We start from the raw sequence: 7,948 nt of genomic DNA, 5'->3' as shown, positions 1-7,948 counted from the left end.
ACAGTGGGGCGGGGGGGGGGGAGAACAGAGGGGGGATGGGGGAACTGGGTGGAGGGGAGCTATGGGGGGGAAAAAGAGGAACAACTGTAATAATCTGAACAATAAATATTTAATTAAAAAAAAGAATATTGGAAGCAAAGAAAATTACAGACCAATAGGCCTCATGAACAAAGACATAAACATCCTAACAAAATGCTGGAAAATTTAATCTATAAAGAAATAAAAAGGATACATTATAGAGAAGTGGAATTATTTTAACAGGTGAAAAAAAAAAGGACTTGATAAATGCCCCTTCTCCCACTTATATACAAGATGATAATGGAGGTACTAGTTCATGCAACACAGTAAGAAAAAATATCAGAAAAGAAGTTGAACTGTCTTTTCAAGACATACTATAAACCTATAATAATATATGCATAATTAACATAATGATAATGAACAAAATGCAATACTTAGTAAAAGATAAATCATAGACCAGAATATAAGAACTAAATCACAAAGCCCCTGGGAAAAAAATATTCAAGACATTGAGGCCGACAAGGATTTTGACAGGATATGAAAGGCATTAAACATTTAAAAAACTGACCAACTGGATCTCATCAAAATTAAAAATTTCTACTCAGAAGATACCATTATAAGAACAGAATAGCAAGCTACAGGCTGGGAGAAAAAATAAACACCTGACAAAGAATTTATTTATAGAATTCTAAAAATCACTCATAGAAAGGTGAACAATCCAATTAAAAAAATGAGTAGGTAAAAGAAGATATTTAAAAATGGATATCTGGATATATAAGATGCTTAAAATCATTACTTTTATCAGGGACAGTCAATGAAAGCAATGAGAGTGACTAACATCAGAAAGGTAACGTTGTCGGTGAAGATGTGGAGCACCTGAAGACTCATACATTGCTGGCTGAGTGTAAAATAAGAACCCACTTTGGAAAACAATTCTGTTTCTATTCAACTTATTCCCTGACTAGCAATCCCACTTCTAGGTATATAAAGAACCTCCCTTATCTGCAGGGATACATTTTAGGACTCCCCATGGATGCCAGAAACCCTGGATATCAAACCCTATTCATGATATTTTTTTCTATAAATATATACATATGATAAAGTTTAACTTGTAAACTGGGAACAGTAAAAGATGAACAACAATAGCTAATAATAAAATAGAACAATTATAACAATATACAGTACTGTAATAAAAGTTATGTGAGTGTGATCTGGTCTCTCTCTCTCACAAAATATCTAATTGTACTACATGGACATTGTGGTTACTCTGGACAAAGGGATTATTCATACCAGGGAGGGATGGAACAGGACAGAAAGAGATTTCATTATGCTGCTCAAAACAGTACGCAATTTAAAACATGAATTGTTGCCCTGGCTGATGTTTCTAAGTGGTTAAAGCATTGGCGCACTCTCCAAAGGGTTTTGGTTCAATTCCCAGTCAAGGGCATGTACCTGGGTTGCAAGTTCAATAATAACCAGCCCAGGGGCACATGGGAGGCAACCAATCCATATGTCTCTCTCTCATTAATGTTTCTCTCTCCTTTCTTCCCTTTCTTTCTCCCTCTCCCTCCCTTCAACTCTTTAAAAATCAATGGAAAAAATATCCTAGGGTAAGGATTAACAAACAAAAAAAATAAAAAATAACTAATAAATACATAAGTAAATAAATAAAACATGAATTGTTTATCTGGAATTCTCCATTTAATATTTTCATTCCATGCTTGTTCATAGGACTAAAACTATGGAAAGTGAAACTGCAGTTGAATGGGGAATTACTGTATCCACAATAAGAGAGTACAAATGTTCACAAAAAGATTTGATAGCAATGTTCACACCACCTACATTCATTAAACCTACAATTCCAACAATCCAATGTCCAGTATTATGAGAATGATGAACAAAATTCGGTTATACAAACTCAGCAATAAAATAAATTACTGAGAGACACACAACTTCAGTGAATCTCAGAAAGTATTACGTTGGAACAAAAGCAGCCAGACACAAAAGGCGACATGCAAATTGTATAGGTGCATTTTATATTCAGTTGAAGAACTGGCCAAAAAAAATCTATGCCCACAGAAATCAGAATAGTGGTGAGATAGTCCTATTGACTGGAATGGAGCATGAGGGAAATTTTTATCTCTTGATCTGGGTGGTGGATACTCAGATGTATATACGTGTAAAAATTCACCAATCTATACACTGGAGATTTGCCTGTTTTACTCTATATAAATTATACTTCAATATTTGTAAAAAATGTTTGAAAGGAAATGGATGAGTAGACAGATACCAGACAAATAAAACAGAGAGTGGAGTGACAGCATAATTTGTGACAAGGCAGGAATAAGGTCAACAATTTTGTTGAGAATATAAAAAGATAATTTATAAAACTTGTATAGCACATTTAAAGTACATAATAAATGCTAGCAGCAATCTATTATTATTATTATTATTATTATTATTATTTCAAGTGCCTTGTTTTCACTAATACCCTGTTCAAGCCAGCTATGAACACAGATATTAACTAAGTGTGCTTGACCCAATTTGAAATGCAAAGGTAGGGACTGTCCATTATTAAAGCATCTCCAGACAGTGACGGATAAAAGCAAAATGAAAAAATCCTGTCAAGGAAAGCACTGTCTAACAGAAAAGAAAGACAAACATTCATAAAGCTACATGTTAAAAATATGGCTATTAGAGATACATACAGAGAGTTTAAGGGGCACTACTAAGAGGACTGTAAAGGCTTCACAGGGAAGGTGATGCCTGAGAGCACGCTATCCGTGTAGGCCAGATGACTGTAACCAAAACAGGGCAATTATCTAAAGAAAAAAAGGAGGGGTGCTAATTCAATAATTATGTACTCAGAAACAGCTGTACTCACTAAATTCCTACATATTAAAACTGGGCAGTACCTTCTAAAGTACTTCAAACAGTTGGCAATAACTTAGAGAAATACAGACTATATTAGAAGGCCATATTTCAGATGTGGGAACAAGTAATACTTGTAATAACTGACTCCAATAACTTCTTTAGCAGAACATCTGTCAAGGTACTCTCCTACCACATGCCCGACCTGTACTGAGCAGCTGCTCACAGTGGACAGGTCCTGGAAAGCAAACATCTGCCAAGTAGATGTCATACTTCCTCCATTTCTACGCAGTTGTCTTCAACTCAAAATAGTTAACACAGTAAAATCATTATTTTGATTTATTTCAATAGTCCAAACTTACATTTTTTAATTTACTATTTCAAAAGCTTTTTGTAAAAATGCTTTTAAAAATAAAATATGTTTCTGAGAAAGGAAAAATAGTTAACAAAACTGTTTATTTGTTTTCAAAGATGAGTACATTTAACTGAGCCATCTCTATAGAAATAAACTAACTCATCAAACTCTAACCAGAACTTCCATCTAAGTGAATTTGAATTACTAGGTTTAATCAAATTAATCTATTTTTAATTCATTGCAAGAGGCAGATGCAAACTGACATTCCTTTATGTTATTGAACCATAACTTATCAAATTTGGACAAACTAAATACCAAGTAAATAATTAATTTAAAAAATAAACTCTTAATCCTGAATAGAGGTGGCACTATTAAAACAACAACAAAAAAGAAAACTGGATAAAACAGAATATATTCTTACTCTGAAACAAAATAACAGGCGATGTTTCTATGACTTGTTAGTGAACACCATCATTTCTCACTTCTTTTACCTTCTACTGAGATTCTAACCTGGTGACTTACTATCAATCTTTATCATCATTCCCAGAACTTTTTCCTGTGAATTTTTTATAATCAAGCTAACTACCTTATATCCCATTAATTAGACTTTACTGATTGCTCCAATCTTCTCCTTTTAAGGAAGGGATAAAGGGATAGTTTTTTTTTTTTTTTTTTACTATACACTGTATTTTACTTGGCCACTTATACAAAACAATCTGAAGGACACTGGAAAGAACTTTACTGCCATACCACTATCTCCCATACCAGCGATTTTCAATCTTTTCCATCTCATGGAACAGATAAACGAACTGCTAAAATCCTGAGGCACAACCAAAAAAAATGTAATTTTGCCGAACTAACAAAAAAATAGATATAATTCTGATTCAGTCACACTGAACGGCTATTGTGTTGACTCTTGTAATTTTTTTATTTGACAATCTAAGGCAGTGGTTCTCAACCTTCCTAATGCCGCTACCCTTTATTTTTATTTTTCTACTTGACAGGATGATTTATTATAGCACAACTTATATATTTCAAATGGATAACATATTAGTATCGCTTACAGTATCTTAAGATAAACTGCCTTTGAACAGGAGCTTCCTTTCCAGTACTCTGATGTCTACAAGACTTATCTAGAAAGGTTACTACTGTGGAAAATGAAGACTGCTTAAATCAAATGGGGGAGGGGTGGGCCTGTGGTTTTCTTTTTGATTAGTTGCTGTAACACTGCCCTTCAGGTGGCTGAGGGAGTGATTTATTATCACTAGTCAGCATAAGGTGCCAAAGCTCGTGCAGGACATGTTTGATACTATATGCACGATTCCATTTCTCTAGCACTAATACGGCCTTTGGGTCCACCACTCCATTAGAACTATTAACTCCATTCATATTAATTTTTGTTACAAATCTTACAACGGGGGGTGCTTCTGGGTATTTAGGTCCACATTCTATTTTAAGGCTGTGCATTCGGTTTTCATAAACTGTTCTTGGAGGCCCAATTATTATCCCTGCCCATCTTGTAAGAGTCATGTCTTTGTCATCTTCTACACCCCAACTAATTGTGCCATCTCCTCCTTTTTGGTCTTCTTCCAGTTCTTCCAACAGTTTATAATGGCAAGGGACTTTTACTCCCGAGCCCATGCTGGCTGCCATCTTGCATCGCTGTCACTCGAAGGCCGACCTTCACTTGAAGTTTGACCGTTCTGTGGGTTGGATGTTTTTCTGGGCTCAAATCAAGGTATTGGCAGGGCTGTGATGTTTTCTGAAAGTTCTGAAGGTGAGACTATAACGGTTTGAGCTCCTCTTACTTTCGCTTGCTCTCTGCCCCGACCCTTTAATATAGTTCGTCATGTTGTGGTGACCCCCAACCATAGTTATTTTCGTTGCTACTTCATAACTGTAATTTTGCTACTGTTATGAATCGTAATGTAAATATCTGATATGCAGGATGTATTTAGGCGACCCCTGTGAAAGGGTCGTTCGACCCCCAAAGGGGTCGCAACCCACAGGTTGAGAACTGCTGATCTAAGGGACAAGAGGTCAGAGCCTCTGACTGCTCTGGTACTGCGTATTTTAAAAATTCTGTGGCACACTAGTTAAAAATCACTGTGCTACACTGATATTTGAAATTATACCCTTCCAGAGTAAGTCAATAATTTTCTATTACTTAGCAATAAAAATGAAAAAGAGTTTCTGAAAATGAAAAACTGAAATATCAAAAGACAGTAAGTTTCAGCAAGCTTAGACATAATTGAGGAGAAATGAACAAGAAGAGAGAACTTTAGAAATGATTCCTAATCATTTCATAGAATTAAAGATGAGGGGAAATACATAAAATAAAAATATGAGAGATGGAGAATAAAGCAAGAGATCTAATAAATATCCAATAGGAGATTTTGAAGGAGAAAAGAGTTAATAGAGAAAATATTAAGAGGTAATGGCTAAGAATTTATCAGAATTGATTAAAGGTATAAATCAGAGTCAAGGGAAAAACGGCAAAAAAGTAATACTCATATCAAGAGATATATTATGGTGACTTCAGAATGCTGAAGACAAAGAAAATATCTAAAAAGTAGCCAAAGAAAAATTTTCATACATGCTTTCTAGTCATCAACAGATTAAAGACCAAAATACTGTAAAAAAAGGAAAGGAATGGATACAGAAGATTCAACAACACAATTCACAAACTTGACTTCATGGACATATATGGAATGTGGCATCAAAATTGAAGGACATAATCTTTTCAAGAAGGTAGAATATCTACGAAAGCTCACCATGTATCCTGCAAAGCAAGGTTCAACGAAGTTATTACAAACCTATTTTCTGACCTCAGAACCATTGTTAGAAATCTGTAATAAAGAAAACTAACTCCCAATATGGAAAAGATTGCTCTCCCAATTTGAAAATTTAAAATCATATATATTGTGTATAAAAAAACAACTCATGAAATTAAAATTAGAAAATACAAAACTGAAAAATTAAAATACCATATGTTATCATGTAGAACTTATCTAGACAGATAAAGGGAAATTCATAGTCTTAAATGTTAATATTAAAAAGTCAGAAAGGTATGGAATTAATGTTATTAAAAAACACACAATTAAGCTAAGCATCAAAATTACTGCAACAGAAAAAAATATATATACACACATATATATATGAGAGAGAGAGAGAGAGAGAGAGAGAGAGTGAGAAAACAGTAAAACTAAGAGTTGGTTCTTGAAAAGATTCTGACAAGAGTGATCAAGAAAAGACTGAAAATATTAAGCAAGCAAGCAAGTATAAATGTGGGTCAGAACTTCAAATGCAGTGAGATTGAAATAATATGAAACTACTATCAAAAATACTAGTATTAGGCCTAATTTGAAAATGTAGGCAAAATGGATGAAATCTAATACACATACAGTTGATTATAAAGAAGAAAGAAGAAGACATACTCTAGCTCACTTTATAAATTAGTATAACCTACATACAGCAACATGAATAGCAAAAACAATATTGAGTAGAAAAAGAAAGTATAGAAAAATACATACCAGATGATCCCATTTATGCTCTTTAAAAGTAAAAAAAACAGGTAATATGGAACAAAGTACAGTTTAAAAACTGCAAAGTGCATCAGAGTCCATATGGAAAGAAGGGTGATGCAAACAAATGAGCAGGCATGAAGGGGTCTGAAATGACGCTTCATTTCTTCAGGTTGGTGGTGGGTGCACATGTTCATTTTATTATTCTTATATCTACATAAGATCCATTCTTTTGTAAAGATAAAATATTTAATAAAAATTCTTGAATTTTATAATCTAAAAAAGGAATATATCCTAAGAAACCCAAGACAGCAATCAGAAAGAATATATGCACTCCTATGTTTATAATAGCATTTATTTACAATAGCTAAGATTTGGAAACAGCCCAAGTGCCCATCAGCAGAGGAGTGGATAAAAGAGCTGTGATACATTTACACAATGGAATACTATGTGGCAGTAAAAAAGAAGGACCTCTTACCCTTTGCAACAGCATAGATGGACCTGAAGAGTATTATGCTAAATGAAATAAGCCAGTCAGAGAAAGATAAGATCACATGATCTTAGTCATATGTGGAATCTAATGAATAAAATAGATCCAGGGACATAGAAGCACGGAACAGACCGACGAATTCAGAGGGAAGGCAGGGATGGTTGGGGAGAGATTATCCAGGGAATTTATATGCACACTAGAGGCCCGATGCACAAAAATTCGTGCAAGAGTAGGCCTTCCCTCCCCCAGCTGCAGGCACCAGCTTCCCTCCTGCACCCAGGACCTGGGCTGCTTCCCCTCAGCCACTGCTGCTGGGAACCCGGGACCTGGGCTTCGGTCTGGCCATGGCTTCGTCCAGAAGGACAATCGGTCTAATTAGCATATTACCCTTTTATTATTATAAACTAGAGGCCCAATGTACGAAGATTCATGCAAGAATGGGCCTTCCTTCCCCTGGCTGCCGACACTGCCATTGCTCCAGCCCAGAGCCACCTTTCTGACTTCCCACGCTGCCCAGAGGCCCAGAGTGGCTGGGGCAGTGCATAATGCCTGTATCATAGCCATGGCGATGATGCAAGCATCCCCCGCCCCCTGCCCCTGGCCACGCAGTGGCTGTGTATGCAAATTAACCCACCAGCTTTGTTGGGTTAATTTGCATACTCACTCCTAATTGGCTGGTGGGCGGTGGGA

General features: G+C 35.6%; 1 protein-coding gene and 1 pseudogene across 3 annotated transcripts in view; both read right to left on the bottom strand.

Annotated features, from left to right (window-relative positions):
* Positions 1–7,948, bottom strand: part of EXOC2 (exocyst complex component 2) — a 152,910-nt gene that overhangs the window by 14,096 nt on the left and 130,866 nt on the right. The gene's annotated exons all lie outside the window — the stretch shown is intronic.
* Positions 4,227–5,046, bottom strand: LOC102760773 (annotated as a pseudogene).

This window comes from Myotis davidii, unplaced genomic scaffold (genome assembly GCF_000327345.1).
Source record: "Myotis davidii unplaced genomic scaffold, ASM32734v1 scaffold871, whole genome shotgun sequence".
NCBI classification, from domain to species: domain Eukaryota; kingdom Metazoa; phylum Chordata; class Mammalia; order Chiroptera; family Vespertilionidae; genus Myotis; species Myotis davidii.
This window is presented reverse-complemented; position numbering and strand designations above follow the sequence as displayed.